Below are 20,183 nucleotides of genomic sequence, written 5' to 3'. Positions count from 1 at the left end.
GTCCGTGTATGACAATCAAGTTTGGAACTTGGTTGATAATGTACTCGGCCGTACGACAGTCGGTTGCAAGTGGATCTTCAAGAAGAAGACCGACATGGATGGTAAAATGCATACTTATAAGGCGCGACTGGTTTCGAAGGGTTTTACTCAAACTCAGGGTATTGATTATAATGAGACCTTCTCAACAGTAGCAAAGATAAAGTCTATTAGGGTCATGCTAGCCATTACTACATTTCATGATTATGAAATATGGCAAATGGATGTCAAAACCGCTTTCCTTAATGAAAAGTTAGCTGAGGAAATTTACATGAGTCAGCCAGAGGTTTTGGTTTCTCGAGAAGCGAAACCAAACCCTCTCGCAGCTGGATTGAAACAAAGAGAGTGTGTAAGCTTGAGAAATCCATTTATGGATTGAAACAAGCATCTCGCAGCTGGATTCTTTGTTTCGATGAAAAGGTCAAAGAGTTTGGTTTATCGAGAAGCGAAGATGAGTCCTGCTTATATGTCAGAGCTAGTAGGAGTATAGTTAGTTTTTTGGTATTGTATGTGGATAACATACTACTTATAGGAAATGACATCCCAACTCTGTAGGAGGTGAAGTCCTGGCTTGGGAAGTGCTTTGCTATGAAGGATCTTGGAGAAGCTGCCTATATGCTAGGGATAAGTATATTAAGAGAAAGGAGTAAAAGACTAATTGGACTTAGTTAGAGTACTTACTTGGATAAGGTGCTGAATAGGTTCAGCATGTAGGACTCCAAGAAAGGAGATTTACCGATCTAGAGTAACGTCAAGCTGAGTAAGACTCAGAGCCCGAGTACAGAGGCTGAGATATCTGAAATGAGTTGAGTATCGTATGCTTCCGATGTAGGCTCGATCATGTATGTTATGACTTGTACATGTCCTGATGTGGCTTTTGCTTTAAGCATGGTCAGCAGATATCAGGGGAACTGTCACAACTAGAAATTTTTGTGCCTTGTAACTACAACACTTAAGCAAAATTATGAATCAAAGACATGAGAGCATGTATGATGCATACTCTATAACAACATAATTTCAATCAAACACCTCATACAAGCATTTCAATGTAGTCATTAAGCAATTGGAAACCCTAGAAGTTCTTGTTTAAGTCCATTATGGACTAGGACTTCCTTATTGGGCCCAATGGACCAATAAGCTTCCAATTTGACTACCTTGGGCTTAGAACTCTTAAATGGGCTCCAATTGGACCCATTTCCATTTAATTCAATATTTTGGGCCATATTGGGCCTAGAATGAAATAGATTAATTATATGAACCATTTTGGACCATAATTAACCTAATCTAGCCTAATAAAGCATAAAAATCACATTTATATTTTTATAGGGCCAAAAATCATTCGACCTAACTATAACATGGGCTTAAGGGAAAAAGCCCAAAAACCTCCTCTCACCCTCCCCATTCTCGGCCCAAGCCCAAGAGAAAGAGGAGTTGAATTTGTGAGTTACACCTCACATTTATTCATGGGACATCCATGCATGAGAACTCAAACATCCATGCACTCACAAACTTCCAAGCTTAGCCACTCTTTTCTCCTCCTCTCTATCTCTTGCTCTCGGCCGAGTTCAAGCACACACACACACACACACATTTCACTCATTTTTCTCTCAAGAAAACTCCGTCATATCTCCTCCATATTTTCGAAATCTAAGAAGGATTCAAGGGGATTCTTACACAAGTACTTCATCTAAGGTAAGATAAAGTTTTGATCTATGATATAGGTTCTTTGTTTTATCAAAATATCCTTCTAATCCATGTAAAAATCATGATCACTCTCTTAGAAACCCTCTAAGTTCGAGATCTCCAAGGAAGGTTGCTAAGGTCGAATCTTCTTCTCATTTTCTCCCAAAAACCGAAACCACACCCAAAGGTGAGCTTCATACCCCCTCTTTTTCGGTTTTTATAAGTTTTGTGGGGGAGAATACAAGCAAATGTGTAGATCTATGAGTATATGTATGCCTTGTATGATTTTTATGCTTATATGTATGATCTTATGTGATTGTCATGTTTATACTAGCCAAAAAGAACCTAAAAATCGAGATCTACAATATGATGAATGATATAAGTATAACTTATACCATTTCACACTAATCAAGTCTAGAAAAATAACCAAGTTGGTTAATATGAACATTTTTGGACTTAAAACCCATTTTTGGGCTCAAAATGCTAAAAATACAAAACTAAGGGGCCCAAAACGACAATATATGAATTCTGAAGGTTGAGATGAGTCTAAACAGTTTCTAATGTGTATTTTCTGAATATCAACACTTTTTAGGGGTTAAAAATATGAATTTTAAACATAATGGGCCAAAATGGGCTTTTCGGCCCAATAAAGCCCCAAATTGCGAAATTTTGTATTTGGAGGGGCTGAAACTGCACATTTCTGTAAAACAGGGGATTTCTAGTGTACCAAGTCCATTTCAAGGGTCAAAAATTCTTTTCAAATTAAAAAGGGACCAAAGATGCAAAAATTTTCCTTTTTGGGCCAAATTTGTAAAAGTTGCGAAAATGGAGGTTTCAACCGAGAAAATTTCATTTTTGAAGGACTTAAGCTGTTTATCAAGTAAATTTGTGCTAAAAATGTCTTTCCAACAAGTTTTGATACTAAAGTGTCAAGACAAATAGTTTAAGGACTAAAATGGAAATTCTTTTATACACAAAGGGTTAAAAGTGTAAATTTTATCCAAGAAAGGGCTTAAAAAGATAAACTCTAATTCTTAAAACAACAAATCCCTTAAGATAAAAATACTAGTACTACGTCTACCGGCGAAACGTAATAATAAATACACCTTCAACATCAAAATCGTTATCAAACGAATTGATTCGGTCTCGAATCAATAACGAATCAAAAATCAATAAACGATGGTACTTCAATACACACGCGGAAAATTCACGAGAAGTCAATACACCATCTTTGGGCTCAAAAGTTTCAAATCGTGCTTGTTGGGCCTAGCTAGCCCAATGACATGATCTTCAGGCCCGAAGGGAATGCGCTTACATGTTATTGGGCCTTATATGACCTAGTTTCGTGTAAAAGGACTTTCAATAGCTTTATTGTGCTGTTGGGCCCCAAGGGTCCTTTGGTACTGCTAGCAAAGTCAAGAAGTCAAATGCGAGTCGGGCCAAGGGCCTTTCGCATTCACGATAGCCTTGAACGACTCATGCAAATAACGGGGGCTTCGTACCCTCTTTTCTCCTCGGTTGTGGGGCTATGAGAAGTCAGGGTGGTTGGATTAAGTTTTTAGTACGGACGACGCCTAAGGGATCGTTTGTATAGTTGTAAACTAGTCATTTTCATTAATGCGTGATTATAACGACTCACAACCCGTAATTAATCCAATGTCACCTGGAATTGTCGAAAACAACGTTGTATCGGAATAATACTAACTCAGTTACGTAATTTTCCTGGGAAATTCAACGCTCTTAACTATGTGATATATACAAAGTTTAACAATTATTCACATTCATAATAATCAACAAGCATACTTACGTATCTTCACACTTTTTCTTATATACAACATTTCTTTTTAGAAAATATCGGATTTTCTGTGGTTTTCAAAATTATACAAATCATTTATTTTCAAACCTTACTTATGAACTCACCAACATTTCATATGTTGACGTTTTTCGAAAATACTTGTATTCTCACGTAACAGGTAAATCGAAGGAAAAATGTACCCAGTGATGTCATGTTGTTTGTTTAATTAGTATCGAACAATTTACGTTTTGGAAATGTAATGTTTTGAAACAATGTACTAAATGTAAACAATACCGGTTGTAATATTTCAATGCATGGTGATGAATGATGTTATGTTTCGTGTATATTCATTGTGATGGTATTCAATTGAGTCACAATAGCCCTCGGACGTTTCCGCCGTCTGGTTCGGGGGTGTGACAGGTTGGTATTAGAGCTCTGTTTATAGTGAACTAGCATATCTAGCCACACATTGATATGCAACTATAAACCAAAAGAGGGACTAACACAACTCTGAACAAAACAAGTAAAACACAACAATAAAACACCCTTGCTTGTATTAGGAACGAGAACCTAAGACCGAATCAAACAAGATAATACTAGTATCTCGGTTAATCCAGGACTATTCTTAGTTGTATCAAGGAACGGATGTAGCTTGATCAACTACATTCTTACGAGGGTATCACTACCACACGTCCTGAGGAGATCGTGATAGCTAGAGAACCTAAAAACATACCCCTTTATCTCCAAAAAGAGAACGTCTGTTTAGTCTATACCATAGTTGTAGAGTCATAGGAGTAACGATAGTTTATACCTTCCCCCAGTCTTCATGGAGGGAGAGCAGCAGGGTATCCAGTTTCATCAAGTCCTAGTGGCTCACGGAATGCTTGAAGAGGAACCAGAAGGGAATCAAGAGGGAGCACACGACGTCGGACCTGAAGAATACACAGACACCGACTACGAGTTTGAGGAGAGTGATGATGACATGGAAGAAGGGCAAAACTCGGGCAGGGATAACACCACACCACCTGTAGATGAGGCGCAACCAGACCACCTCGCCCCACCAGTGAACCCCCCCCAAGGGAGAACCGCTCTCCCGAAGCTGAGATCGCCGCCCTGAGGCAACAACTGTACGCCATGGAAGCACGTACAGTGCAAGCTGAGCATGAGAGGGATGAGGTTATTGGAGACATGACTGAGATGGCTCAGTTGCTGGCTCAACACTTTGGCATATGACCCCGCCACTATATAGGACGCACCACGGAGTGTTAGGGATAGGCTTATCTGACTAGGCCATTAGGATCTATGCTATGTACCCCGACTCTATGTTTAAGTGACTACACTACTCATAGAGCCGTTATGCTGCCGAACTAATATCACTTATGTATGATCTTTGAGCAAAATTTTCATGTATCAAATGCGGATAATATTAGTGAACTTTTACGTGTTTTATTATGACATTACAAATTGCTATGTGTTGCGAATCCATGATTGTATGCTAATTTGTAGAAGTACTTAAGTTCGTACCATGCACCTAGTCAGTAGGATCACAACCTCACAGAACCCACAAACACTCAACATCTTTCCGTTTCATGACAGAAAGATGCCTCGCCGACCTACTTGCGGAAAACCTGGACCAACCCCACCCAAAGTTGACTCCACTGCATTCCAGGCAGTCGTATCTGCTGCGGTCACCGCAACTATGGCACAAATTCACCAAGGGAACAACGGAGGAGGCAACGGGCAAGGGTCGGGAGTTCGAACAATGGAATGAATCAAGGACCCACCAAAACCTGTACCTACAAGGACTTCACGAACGCCAAACCACGAACCTTTAACAGCACCGGAGGAGTGATCACCCTGAAACGATGGATCGAGAAGGTGGAATCGGTGTTCGAGATATGCGATTGCCCTGAAGAGATGAAAGTAAAGTTTGTTGCATGCACTTTTGTTGACCAAGCGCTCACTTGGTGGAACGGGCACGTGGAAGCCATGACACTCCCCGTAGCCAATTCCATGCCATGGACAGAAATGAAGGAAATGCTGATGGCCGAATACTGCCCTCGTGGTGAGATTCAGAAAATGGAGCAAGAGCTGTGGAACCTCACTGTATGGAATGCTGATATCGATGCCTACATATCCAGATTTAGTGAACTATCTCTGTTATGTACGGGCATGATCACCTCGGAAGGAAAGAAGATTGAGCGATTCATCTGGGGACTAACCTCTCCGATCCAAGGAAACGTGATAGCTGCAAACCCCGAAACTTTCGACAGTGCTAAGAGATTGGAAAAGAAGCTGTATGACCACAACAACAAGAAGGGTGAGAAGCCAGCGGAGGCTGAAGGCAAGAAGGAAGGTGATGGCAAGAAGGGGAAGAACAACAAGAGGAAGGGGCGTCAAGGCCCCAAGACTTCTAAGAAGCAGCAGACAGTGGCAGTTAATGCTGCCACCGCACAAGTTCCGGCCACACCACATGCTCTAGCCTCAGCTGCTCCAAATGCTTCCAGACCTTATTCCGGTAATCTTCCCAAGTGCAACAAATGTGGTTTCCATCACAATGGAGAATGCAAGGAGCTGCAGTGCACTAGTTGCAATCGGAAGGGGCACACGGCAAGGTACTGCAGGACTTACCCTCCTCAGAATCAACAACAGGGAAGCAACAACAACAACAACCGCAACAACAACAACATCAATGCTGGCGGCAACAATGCCGGACCTAGCCACACCTGCTATGGGTGCGGAAGGACTGGGCATTTTCGTCACGATTTCCCTAACAACAACAATCCCGGAAATGGAGGAACGAGAAGGGTGCTGGCTATGGGTCAGGGGGAGGCGATTCAGGATCCCGTTGTTGTTACCGGTACGTTTCCCCTAAACCACACTTATGCATGCATCATATTTGACACCGGAGCTGAGCGAAGTTTTGTGAGCAATAAGTTTAAACATTTATTAAAACAACAACCCCAGAAGCTCAATGAAACCTTTACGGTGGAAATGGCCAATGGGAAAACCGAATCCACTGGGGAAATCTACACCGGATGTACGCTAACCTTAAATCAACACGTCTTTCAAATAGACTTAATGCCTGTTTCCATTAGGAGTTTCGATGTGATTATTGGCATGGACTGGTTAAGCCCCCACCATGCTGAAATTATGTGTCACGAGAAGACCGTTCACCTTCACCTCCCCAATCACGAAACCCTAGTTATTTACGGAGACAAACCTAGCACGAACCTTCGCCTCATCTCATGCATCCAGGCACAGAAGCATCTACGAAAGAATGATTTGACGTTTCTAGCTCACATAGTGGATAAAACCAAGGAAGAGGTTAACATTCAAGACATTCCCGTAGCACGTGAATTCCCAGACGTATTTCCTGAAGATCTTCCTAGAGTACCCCCAGAGAGACAAGTTGAGTTCTGAATTGACCTCGTTCCAGGAGCAACCCCTCTCGCTAAATCGCCCTACCGGCTAGCCCCTGCTGAAATGCAGGAATTGTCCAGCCAACTCAGCGAACTCCTGGGCAAGGGATTCATTCGACCCAGCTACTCGCCATGGGGAGCTCCGGTCCTCTTTGTCAAAAAGAAGGACGGATCTTTTAGAATGTGCATCGATTACAGGGAGGTAAATAAACTCACTGTCAAAAATCGCTATCCACTCCCACGAATCGACGATCTATTTGACCAGCTCCAAGGAGCTAGTTACTTCTCTAAGATAGATCTACAGTCCGGATACCATCAACTCAAAGTCCAGGAAGAGGATATTCCTAAAACGGCTTTCCGAACTCGTTACAGACATTATGAATTTGTCGTAATGCCCTTCGGTCTAACAAATGCCCCTGCCGCATTTATGGATCTGATGAACCGAATCTGTCGACCATTCCTCGACAACTTTGTTATCCTCTTCATTGACGACATTCTCGTTTATTCCCGAAACGAGGAAGAGCATGGCCAACATCTCCGACAAATCCTAGAAACTCTGCGATCAGAAAAGCTATACGCAAAACTCTCCAAGTGTGAGTTCTGGATCCGTAGCGTGAACTTCCTAGGTCATGTTGTTAGCCAAGATGGAATTCATGTGGATCCCTCTAAGGTCAAAGCCGTTGAAGGATGGGCCGTTCCGACAACACCCACATAAATTCGTCAATTCTTAGGCCTAGCGGGCTACTATAGGAGGTTCATTCAAAATTTCTCTAAGATCGCCAAGCCACTTACCTCACTTACACAAAAGGGCGTACTATTCAAATGGATGGACAAACAAGAAGTTGCATTCCGAACCCTGAAGCAGATGCTCTGCAGCGCCCCGGTACTATCTCTACCAGAGGGAACGGAAGATTTCGTGGTCTACTGTGACGCGTCAAATCAGGGTTTAGGTTGCGTTCTCATGCAGCGTGGAAGGGTGATAGCTTACGCATCCCGCCAACTAAAGACACACGAAGTGAATTATACAACCCATGATCTGGAATTGGGAGCGGTGGTCTTTGATCTGAAGATTTGGAGGCATTACCTTTATGGTACGAAGTGCACCATCTTCACGTAACACAAAAGTCTCCAGCATATCTTGAATCAGAAAGAGCTGAATATGAGGCAACGAAGATGGGTTGAATTATTAAATGATTACGAGTGTAAAATCAAGTACCACCCGGGCAAGGCCAACATGGTAGCTGATGCATTGAGTCGGAAGGAGTACTCTAATCGTCGTGTGAAAACTCTCTCAATAACCATCCAATCTCACCTAAACACTCAGATCAGGGTAGCCCAGTCAGAGGCCATGAAAATGGAAAACAGAGCAAGCGAAGCATTACGCGGGATGGAGAAGAATCTAGAGGTAAAGGAGAACGGAGTATACTATTTCATGAACCGTATTTGGGTCCCTAAACTCAGAGGATTTAGGGAGGTATTCATGGATGAAGCTCACAAGACGCGATACTCTATCCATCCTGGCTCGGACAAGATGTATTTGGATATTAAACAACACTATTGGTGGCCTAACATGAAGGCAGAAATTACCACCTATGTCAGTAAATGCCTTACTTGTGCCAAAGTAAAGATAGAGTACCAGAAGCCCTTGGGGTTATTACAGTAACCGGTGATCCCTGAGTGGAAATGGGATGGGATTTCTATGGATTTTGTGACCAAGCTACCCAAGACGCCGGACGGATTAGACACTATATGGGTAATAGTTGACCGACTGACGAAATCCGCCCATTTCCTGCCAATAAAAGAATCCTACAAGATGGAGAGACTGACGCGTTTATACATTCGAGAAATCGTGAGACTTCATGGAATACCAGTGTCTATCATCTCAGATAGAGACAGTAGATTCACTTCACGTTTTTGGCAATCACTTCAGAAAGCACTTGGAACCCATCTCGACATGAGCACCGCTTATCAGCCACAAACGGACGGTCAAAGCGAACGAACCATTCAGATGCTCGAAGACATGCTTCGCGCATGTGTGATAGACTTTGGGAAGTCTTGGGACATCCACTTACTCTTAGTTGAATTCTCTTATAACAACAGTTACCATTCGAGCATCAAAGTCGCTCCTTTCGAAGCACTATATGGACGTAAGTGTAGATCACCGTTGTGTTGGGCTGAGGTGGTCGACACCCAGCTAGCAAAGACACTAGCATCGGACAAGGCGCTAACGGGACCGGAGATCATTCGTGAAACCACGGAAAAGATAGTTCAAATCAGAGCTCGATTACAAGCATCACGCGACCGAAAAAGAGCTACGCCGATAAACGACGAAAGCCCTTAGAGTTTCAGGTTGGGGATCGAGTGCTGTTAAAAGTCTCACCTTGGAAAGGAGTCATTCGTTTCGGAAAACAGGGAAAACTGAACCCACGATAAATTGGACCTTTTGAGATCGTGGCCCGAATAGGTCCAGTAGCGTACAAATTGCAGCTACCCGCGGAGCTAAACAGTGTACACCCCGTGTTCCATGTCTCCAATCTAAAGAAGTGCCTATCAGATGAAACACTCGTCATTCCCCTTGACGAGATTCAAATCAACGAGAATCTCCTGTTCGTTGAAGAACCAGTCGAAATCATGGACAGGGAGGTGATGCATACTAAGCAAAGTCGCATCCCGATCGTTAAAGTATGGTGGAATGCGAAGCGTGGGCCAGAATTCACGTGGGAACGCAAAGACCAAATGAAGCAAAAGTACCCTCATCTATTCTAGCATTCTCAAATCTAGCTTTCAAAAAGAATTTCGGGACGAAATTCCCTCTAACGGGGGGATGATGTCACAACTAGAAATTTTTGTGCCTTGTAACTACAACACTTAAGCCAAATTATGAATCAAAGACATGAGAGCATGTATGATGCATACTCTATAACAACATAATTTCAATCAAACACCTCATACAAGCATTTCAATGTAGTCATTAAGCAATTGGAAACCCTAGAAGTTCTTGTTTAAGTCCATTATGGACTAGGACTTCCTTATTGGGCCCAATGGACCAATAAGCTTCCAATTTGACTACCTTGGGCTTAGAACTCTTAAATGGGCTCCAATTGGACCCATTTCCATTTAATTCAATATTTTGGGCCATATTGGGCCTAGAATGAAATAGATTAATTATATGAACCATTTTGGACCATAATTAACCTAATCTAGCCTAATAAAGCATAAAAATCACATTTATATTTTTATAGGGCCAAAAATCATTCAACCTAACTATAACATGGGCTTAAGGGCAAAAAGCCCAAAAACCTCCTCTCACCCTCCCCATTCTCGGCCCAAGCCCAAGAGAAAGAGGAGTTGACTTTGTGAGTGACACTTCACCATTATTCATGGGACATGCATGCATGAGAACTCAAACATCCATGCACTCACATACTTCCAAGCTTAGCCACTCTTTTCTCCTTCTCTCTATCTCTCTTGCTCTCGGCCGAGTTCAAGCACACACACACACACACACACATTTCACTCATTTTTCTCTCAAGAAAACTCCCTCATATCTCCTCCATATTTACGAAATCTAAGAAGGATTCAAGGGGATTCTTACACAAGTACTTCATCTAAGGTAAGATAAAGTTTTGATCTATGATATAGATTCTTTGTTTTATCAAAATCTCCTTCTAATCCATGTAAAAATCATGATCACTCTCTTAGAAACCCTCTAAGTTCGAGATCTCCAAGGAAGGTTGCTAAGGTCGAGTCTTCTTCTCATTTTCTCCCAAAAACCGAAACCACACCCAAAGGTGAGCTTCATACCCCCCCTCTTTTTCGGTTTTTATAAGTTTTGTGGGGGAGAATACAAGCAAATGTGTAGATCTATGAGTATATGTATGCCTTGTATGATTTTTATGCTTATATGTATGATCTTATGTGATTGTGATGTTTATACTAGCCAAAAAGAACCTAAAAATCGAGATCTACAATATGATGAATGAAATAAGTATAACTTATACCATTTCACACTAATCAAGTCTAGAAAAATAACCAAGTTGGTTAATATGAACATTTTTTGGACTTAAAACCCATTTTTGGGCTCAAAATGCTAAAAATACAAAACTAAAGGGCCCAAAACAACAATATATGAATTCTGAAGGTTGAGATGAGTCTAAACAGTTTCTAATGTGTATTTTGTGAATATCAACACTTTTGAGGGGTTAAAAATATGAATTTTAAACATAATGGGCCAAAATGGGCTTTTCGGCCCAATAAAGCCCCAAATTGCAAAATTTTGTATTTAGAGGGGCTGAAACTGCACATTTCTGTAAAACAGGGGATTTCTAGTGTACCAAGTCCATTTCAAGGGTCAAAAATGCTTTTCAAATTTAAAAGGGACCAAAGATGCAAAAATTTTCCTTTTTGGGCCAAAATTGTAAAAGTTGCGAAAATGGAGGTTTCAACCGAGAAAATTTCATTTTTGAAGGACTTAAGCTGTTTATCAAGTAAATTTGTGCTAAAAATGTCTTTCCAACAAGTTTTGATACTAAAGTGTCAAGAAAAATAGTTTAAGGACTAAAATGGAAATTCTTTTATACACAAAGGGTTAAAAGTGTAAATTTTATCCAAGAAAGGGCTTAAAAAGATAAACTCTAATTCTTAAAACAACAAATCCCTTAAGATAAAAATACTAGTACTACGTCTACCGGCGAAACGTAATAATAAATACACCTTCAACATCAAAATCATTATCAAACGAATTGATTCGGTCTCGAATCAATAACGAATCAAAAATCAATAAACGATGGTACTTCAATACACACGCGGAAAATTCACGAGAAGTCAATACACCATCTTTGGGCTCAAAAGTTTCAAATCGTGCTTGTTGGGCCTAGCTAGCCCAATGACATGATCTTTAGGCCCGAACGGAACACGCTTACATGTTATTGGGCCTTATATGACCTAGTTTTGTGTAAAAGGACTTTCAATAGCTTTATTGTGCTGTTGGGCCCCAAGGGTCCTTTGGTACTGCTAGCAAAGTCAAGAAGTCAAATGCGAGTCGGGCCAAGGGCCTTTCGCATTCACGATAGCCTTGAACGACTCATGGAAATAACGGGGGCTTCGTACCCTCTTTTCTCCTCGGTTGTGGGGCTATGAGAAGTCAGGGTGGTTGGATTAAGTGAGTAGTACGGACGACGCCTAGGGGATCGTTTGTATAGTTGTAAACTAGTCATTTTCGTTAATGCGTGATTATAACGACTCACAACCCGTAATTAATCCAATGTCACCTGGAATTGTCGAAAACAACGTCGTATCGGAATAATACTAACTCAGTTACGTAATTTAATGTATTGGGAAAACATCGGGTTTTCCTGGGAAATTCAACGCTCTTAACTATGTGATATATACAAAGTTTAACAATTATTCACATTCATAATAATCAACAAGCATACTTTCGGATCTTCACACTTTTTCTTATGTACAACATTTCTTTTTAGAAAATATCGGATTTTCTCAAATCATTTCTTTTCAAACCTTACTTATGAACTCACCAACATTTCATATGTTGACGTTTTTCCAAAATACTTGTATTCTCAGGTAACAGGTAAATCGAAGGAAAAATGTACCCAGTGATGTCATGTTGTTTGTTTAATTAGTATCGAACAATTTACGTTTTGGAAATGCAATGTTTTGAAACAATGTACTAAATGTAAACAATACCGGTTGTAATATTTCAATGCATGGTGATGAATGATGTTATGTTTCATGTATATTCATTGTGATGGTATTCAATTGAGTCACAATAGCCCTCAGACGTTTCCGCCGTCTGGTTCGGGGGTGTGACATGAACCCTGGCAAGGCTCACTGGACTGCAGTAAAGAACATTCTCAAGTGTCTTCAAAGGACTAAGTACTGGGTCCTTGCCTTCGGTGGGAGTGATGACTTGAGAGTGGTTGGGTATAGTGATGCTAGCTTCCAGACTGATAGGGATAATTTCCGCTCTGAGTCAGGCTGGGTCTTTACCTTAAACGGCGGAGCAATTACTTGGAAAAGTTCCAAGCAGGAGACGGTAGCTGATTTGACTTGTGAATCAGAGTACATAGCATGGAGTGAAGCAGGGAAGGAGGCAATATGGCTGAAAAAATTCATTGGAGACCTTGGAGTTGTACCAGTTATAAAGGAGCATATGAAAAGTTTATGTGATAGTGAAAGTGCAGTTGCCTTAGCAAAGGAACCAAGGGATCACGGGAGATCCAAACACATTGATAGAAAATACCATTTTATCAGACGTCAAATAGAAGAAGGACTCCCTCGTGGCAAAGAGGGTATCATCGGATGAGAACCTAGCAGATCCCCTCACGAAGGGACTGAGTAGGGTTAAGCATTTACAGCATGCGAGGCACATCGGGCTGAAGGATGATATTAGTTTTACAGATTAGATAGGTATTTTTGAAACTTGTAAAATGTAATTGACATTTGATGATGAATAAAAGTTGTTGTTTATTTATGAGTAAAGTATTGCTATCTTTGTCAATTATTTACTATTGTTTCAGCTTTGCATGTTTTGACTTCCAGAATAATTACCTTATTCAAAATCTCCATAGTCGATCATATGTTGTAAGTAGATATGAATCAAGACTATCATGAAGTTGGCTTGTAGATGTCCAAGGTGTTGGACATAGCAAACAGTTGCTACAACATTAATGAGTACTCATAAGTTCTGAATATTGGATTTAACCCACACTCACTTGTATCACTTTATGAAATTTATCTCGAGTGATCATGAGATGGCAATATCATATAAGTCTTCAAACCTAGAGATATGAGTTTTTGACTATGATTTGGTTATACATTGATTGTACGAAATTGCATTGGTAACTCGATGTTATAAAACGTGCTTTTGTGTATAATTCAACAAGTAGTAGAACAAGCATATGAGTCGAAGTTTATCTGTTCCTTCTTGGATTAGAAGTGATATCTGGGCCCCTCGATGATTTTGTTTTGACCTATGTACCGGTCCCGGTCAGAACTAAATTGATGTGTTCGATTAAGTTCTATGTCACAAAAATTGGAAATCGGGAAACAAACTGCTGGACAATAAGTACGACATTATTCCATGTATTTGTCCGGATGATATCTTGAGAGCAGAGGATTTTATGATCACTTATCTTAAATGGTGTAACATCCTCATCTCAGTTCCGAGAGACCTTGAAAGAGCTACGACTGTTAATCGGTTACTGAAGTCATACTTACAGTAATAGTTATTAGAATTATCCAAGTGGGAGACTCTTTGATAAGGTGTCTAAGTCCATAACTATTTATGGTATGTACTTGACCCGGTTTGGCATGGCCTATTTGGGTTGCATGGCATCATGCCCTTGGGTAGACTAAAATGAGAGAAATGACACTTATGGTTTATTAATATATTATAAGTTCTAATATATTAATAATATTATTTAATTAGTATTGATCAAGAACTAATTTAGAACTGATTTTGCGATCAAAAGGAGACTAATTAAATATATGGGTTGATTGTGTAAATCATCTATTCTTATATAGTGGGCTAATGTTGCATGGTTTATCAAGTAGAGCTAAAACCCATAAGATGCTCCATGGATGATCCATGGTGTTTTTGAACCCATGGATCCAATAAATGAAAAGCCATGTCAATTAGGGTTTACACGGTGTAACCCTAATTGTGACACCCTATATAAGCATCATATCGTAGACCAAAATCGACGATTAAGTGAAACAAGTGAGGGCTAGCCGATTTTCTAAGTGTGTGCATTTCTCTCTAAGTTATTCTAAGTGTATTTGGTGTTGTGTGAAGCATTTGAGGCATCACATTTGGGGTGTTAGGTTCACAAGGATCTCAAAGGAATTCAAGCAACAAAAGGTATGTTTTTCTTACTAGCTTTTTGTTGGATAAGGTGTCTAAGTCCATAACTATTTCTGGTATGTACTACACCCGACCCGGCATGGTCCATTTGGGTTGCATGGCACCATGCAATTGGATAGAATAAATGAGAGAAATAACACTTGTGGTTAGTAATATATTATAAGTTCTAATATATTAATAGTATTATTTAATTAGTTTGATCAAGAATTAATCTTAGAATTAATTAAGTGATCAAAAGATAACTAATTAAATATATGGGTTAATTATGTAAATCATCCATAATTTATATAGTGGGCTAAGAGGCTCCATGGATAATCAAGTAGGATTAAACCCATTGGATGCTCCATGGAGGCTCCATGGGAGTTACAAACCCATGGGTCATGGAAATGAAAAGTCATGACACATTAGGGTTTACATGGTGTAACCCTAGATATGTCAACACTATATAAAGCTCATGTGTTCTCCCAAAATCGGACTACTAGTGAAACAAGAGGGCTTGGCCGATTTTAGTGTGTTATACTTTCTCTCCAAGTTTACTCCATAACATTTGGTGTTATGTGAAGCATTTGAGGCATCACACTTGGGGTGCTAGGCTCACAAGGTTTCAAGGAACATTTACAACAACAAGGTATGTAATTCTATCTATTATTTAAGTTAAAATTGTTCCCCGTGTATGCTAGATAGGATCATAGCCTTGGAAATCAACTTTGCATGATAATTAGACAAACATAGATCCAAGGTTATTAGGGTTGCATGTACACTTAGGAAGTGTTAGAATGCTCAAAACCCATCAGTGGTATCAGAGCCTAGGCTTGTTTGTTTGTTATTTGTGCTAAAAAGTTGAAAAAAGTCGAAAAACTTGTTGTCTGCCTGATGAACTCGCCGAGTCCATGGGGGGACTCGCCGAGTTCATGTGTATCTTCAACCTACTCGTCGAGTAGGTTCATGCACTCGGCGAGTAGCAGCGACAGAGTGCAGATTTTTGACCTTTGCTGCTGGAAATGGACTAGAAACATTACCCTAAACTGTTTTGGTGTTATAAAACTTGTTTTAGATGGTGTAATGTTTATTCTAATCCATTTACAATGGCAAATATCAATTTTTCATGATTATATGTGTTCATATGGTCTTGAAACTTTGATATGAATATTCTTGTTCTTGATCTTATGAATTTAGATGATCATAGGAATTACTTGTAACCTAGTTGGTAGTTTAATATTTGATCATAATGTGTTTAAATGGAGTCCATAACTTGTCCTCAAGTTATGGAAAACCAAGAGCCACACTTGAATTAAAACCATTAAAAGAACACAAGAGTTAGAAAAATGAAGAGTCTTCATTTTTATTACTTTATTTAACTCATAAGTTACAAGAAATGAAAAGTTTTGAAAGTTTACAAAACTTGCCCTCAAGTTTTTGAACAAGTAATGTCTTGATTAAAACTTTAGTTCCAACCCTTAGATTTTTAAAAGTTAAAATTCTACCCTTATACTTATAATATTATAAAGTTATTAATAATATATATATGTATAAGATTAAAGTCGTTTTACCGCTAGTACGCCTCATTCACGAAGTCGGTCTATAAGGTGGGTATAAGGTTGTTGCCTATAAAATGGCAACTTAATGGGTGTCCACTCTCACCCACCGCTTGCTTCATTGGTGGAGGGTCGTTAGCCGAACGGGTAAGACAAGGACTTATAAATTCTCATTAAAAGTATAATGATTATTATAAAGTAACTAAATGTGTTATAAATTCCCAATCTTAGTTACTTTAGGAAAATTTGAATAAGGTGCTAATCCATAAAATTACACTTTGCACCTTGTCTAAGTCGTTGGTGGAGTGTGTGTGGTTTACCGACACACTAACTTGGACTTAACAAGGAAGGCAAAGGGTGACTTAAGTTTTTCATGAGGTCGGAAGGAGCGCGTGTGGTTTACCGGCACTACGATTAAGTGAAAAACATTAAGGGTACCAAGTAATTTGCATGGTTACTTCACACGTTGTTTTGTGATCCTTGGTATCCCAGTCACAAAACTTGAAGGGCACACTCGAGATTGAAACATGCCATTGAAAAGTTCAATGAATCTCAAAGAATCTAGGAATTTCTAAAAAACCAAATAAAACCTAATAATTAATATTTCGTTTTCATGGTGGAAATTGGTGAATCGTCATCCACCTACCTTTCAAATATGTTATAACTTGGATTACGGCATCCCTCTTCTAGGTTATAATATATTTTGATTGGATCCTAGCCTTAATTCTACATTTGGGTGTTTTATTAAGGACTATCCCAATATCTAAACTAAACCTTTTCCTTCTTTTCAGATGTCTTCCAAAAATGCTACTCCTGGCTCAAACCCTATAGGTTCCTTCTCTCTCATGAACCTTTGTGGGAGAGTCATCTTTGATGGATCTAACTTTAGTGATTGGATCAGAGACATCAGGATGGTCACTCGTTACTAGAACAAGGAATATGTTCTTGACAAGGAGCTCAAGGTGCCTGAGCCAACTGCTACTCCTGAGGAGTTTGCTGAATATGAGGCACATGAAAGAGATGCTACCAAAGTGGCATGTATCATGATGGCCACCTTGATAGCCGAGCTCCAAAAGTCCTATGAGGACTACTATCCTTTTGAGATGCACCAGGATTTTATGGACCGCTACCATCAAAGTGCTCGGCAAGAGCGATATGAAATCATCTCCTCTATGATCACAACCTGAATGAAAGATGGCAAACCCATCACAAGCCACATGCAGAAAATGCAAAGGTATGTGGCTCGATTGATGAAGTTGAATATGAACTTCCCTGAGGAGTTAGAAATAGATATTATTTTGCATTCCTTACCTTCGTGTTATGATCAATTCCGCATGACATACCACATGAATAAGGAGGAAGTTACGCTTAGCAAACTCCAGGGACTCCTAAAGACCGCATAATCAGGTCTTAAAGGTAAGTCGGTTGTGACCACTCCTGCTACTACTCCAAACTCAACACCTGTCCTGGCAATCGGGAAAGGTAGAGGGAAGAAGAGAAAGAACCCTTCGAAGGGTACCAAGGGTAAGACCCTTGATGGCTCCTCTTCTAGCGGAACCAAGAAAGGTTTCGTTACACCTTCTTCTGATCCCAAAGAGGCTGAATGCTTCTACTGCCATGAAAAGGCGCACTGGAAGCGTAACTGCCCAAAGTACCAGCAAGATTTGAAGGATGGGAAAGTTAAACCCAACCATGCAGGTATTTACATTATCTCATCTAATAATTTACTATATTCTAACTCTTGGGTCCTTGATACCGGTTGCGGTATTCATATTTGTTCTGAAATGCAAGACTAAGAAGAAGTGAGAATGTGGAGCATGGAAAGATAAACTTAATCATGGGGAATAGGAAAGTTTCACCTGTCACCAAGATTGGAGTTTATACTTTGTTGCTTAGTAGTGGATTTACTTTAGATTTGAATAAATGTTGTTACTTGCCAGAATGGCAAGAAATGTTATTTCCTTTCATGCTTTGTATAAACAAGGTTTTACCTTTTCTTTTGATAATGAAACTGGTGGAATAAATGCTTTCTTTAATAATGTGTTTTATTTTAAAGCATTACCTTGTGATGGTGTGTATGACGCTGTGTCTGTTGTAGATAACTTAGGAAATAATGTATTGTGTATTGATTCTACTAATAATAATAACTTGGATAAAGCATCATTATGGCATTGTCGTCTTGGACATATAAGCAAGAAACGCATAGGCCAATTCCAAAAGGATGGAGTCTTGGAGTCATTTGACCTAAGGTCAGATGATAGTTGCGAATCATGTTTACTTGGAAAAATGACAAAGTCACCCTTCACTGGTTCGTGTGAGAGGGGTGAAGGTTTGTTGGATCTTGTACACACGGATGTGTGTGGACCCTTCAAACATGCCACAAGGGATGCTAATCGTTATTACGTGACTTTTACGGATGATTATAGTAGATATGGACATGTCTACTTAATCAAGCATAAGTCAGAGACCTTCGAAAAGTTTACGGAATTTAAATAGGAAGTCGAGAATCAATTGGGCAGTAACATTAAGATCCTTCGATCCGATCGAGGTGGTGAGTATCTTAGTTCTGAGTTCCTCGACTATCTTAGGGAATGTGGGATTGTCTCACAATTGAAACCTCCCAGGACACCACAATTGAATGGTGTAGCTGAGAGGCGTAATCGAACCTTGTTCGACATGGTTCGTTCCATGATGAGTCGAGCTACACTACCAATCTCATTTTGGGGGTATGCCTTAGAGACTTTCACCCATATCCTTAATTTGGTCCCTATAAAGAAGGTTGCCAAAACACCTCACGAGATGTGGACTGGAAAAGTTCCTAGTCTAGCCCACATCAAAGTTTGGGGTTGCGAGGCTTTCGTGAGACGTGAGACTCATGACAAGCTCGAACCTCGAAGTGAGAAGTATATTTTCATCGGCTACCCACAAAAATCCTTTGGTTACCTCTTCTACAGACCGAGTGAGAATGTGGTCTTTGTAGCAAGGAGGGCTGTCTTTCGAGAGAGAGAGAGAGAGAGTTCATAAGCCAAGGAGACAGTGGGAGGCTAATTAACCTTGAAGAACTTTAAGAGTCAAGTGGTGAAGGAACCTCAAACCCTAGCAGTCAACTTGAGGAGGAACCTCCTGTTGATCCAATTATACCTCCAATTGTACCTCTGAGGCGTTCCACAAGGGTTAGGAATGTACCTGAGCATTACTATGGTTTCCATATTACTGCGGAAGGTGAGACACTTATTATTGATGAGACACTAGTAGGTCTGGATGAACCTAACACCTATGCGGAAGCCATGGCATGCCCTAAGTCTGCTAAATGGAAAGAGGCAATGGATAGCGAGATACAATCCATGTATGACAATCAGGTCTGGGACTTGGTTGAGAGTGTACCAGGTCGTAAGACTGTAGGGTGCAAATGGACCTTCAAGAAGAAGACCGACATGGATGGTAATGTACACACTTATAAGGCACGACTGGTAGCAAAGGGCTTCTCTCAAACTCCTGGAGTTGATTATGATGAGACCTTTTCACCAGTAGCCAAGATTAAGTCTATTAGGGTATTGCTAGACATAGCTGCATTTCATGACTATGAAATATGGCAAATGGAAGTCAAAACCGATTTCCTTAACGGAAAATTGGCTGAGGATGTTTACATGAATCAGCCAGAGGGTTTTGTCAGCACAGAGTACCCTAATAGAGTGTGTAAGCTTGAGAAATCCATCTATGGATTAAAGCAAGCACCTCGCAGATGGAATCTTTGCTTTGATGAGAACGTCAAGGAATTTGGATTTTGTAGGAGTGAAGATGAATCTCGTGTATATGTAAAGGCTAGTGGG

Source organism: Lactuca serriola, chromosome 1, assembly GCF_051521515.1.
Source record: "Lactuca serriola cultivar US96UC23 chromosome 1, Lser_US96UC23_V15, whole genome shotgun sequence".
Classification (NCBI taxonomy): Eukaryota; Viridiplantae; Streptophyta; class Magnoliopsida; order Asterales; family Asteraceae; genus Lactuca; species Lactuca serriola.
Note: the sequence above shows the minus strand (reverse complement) of the source record.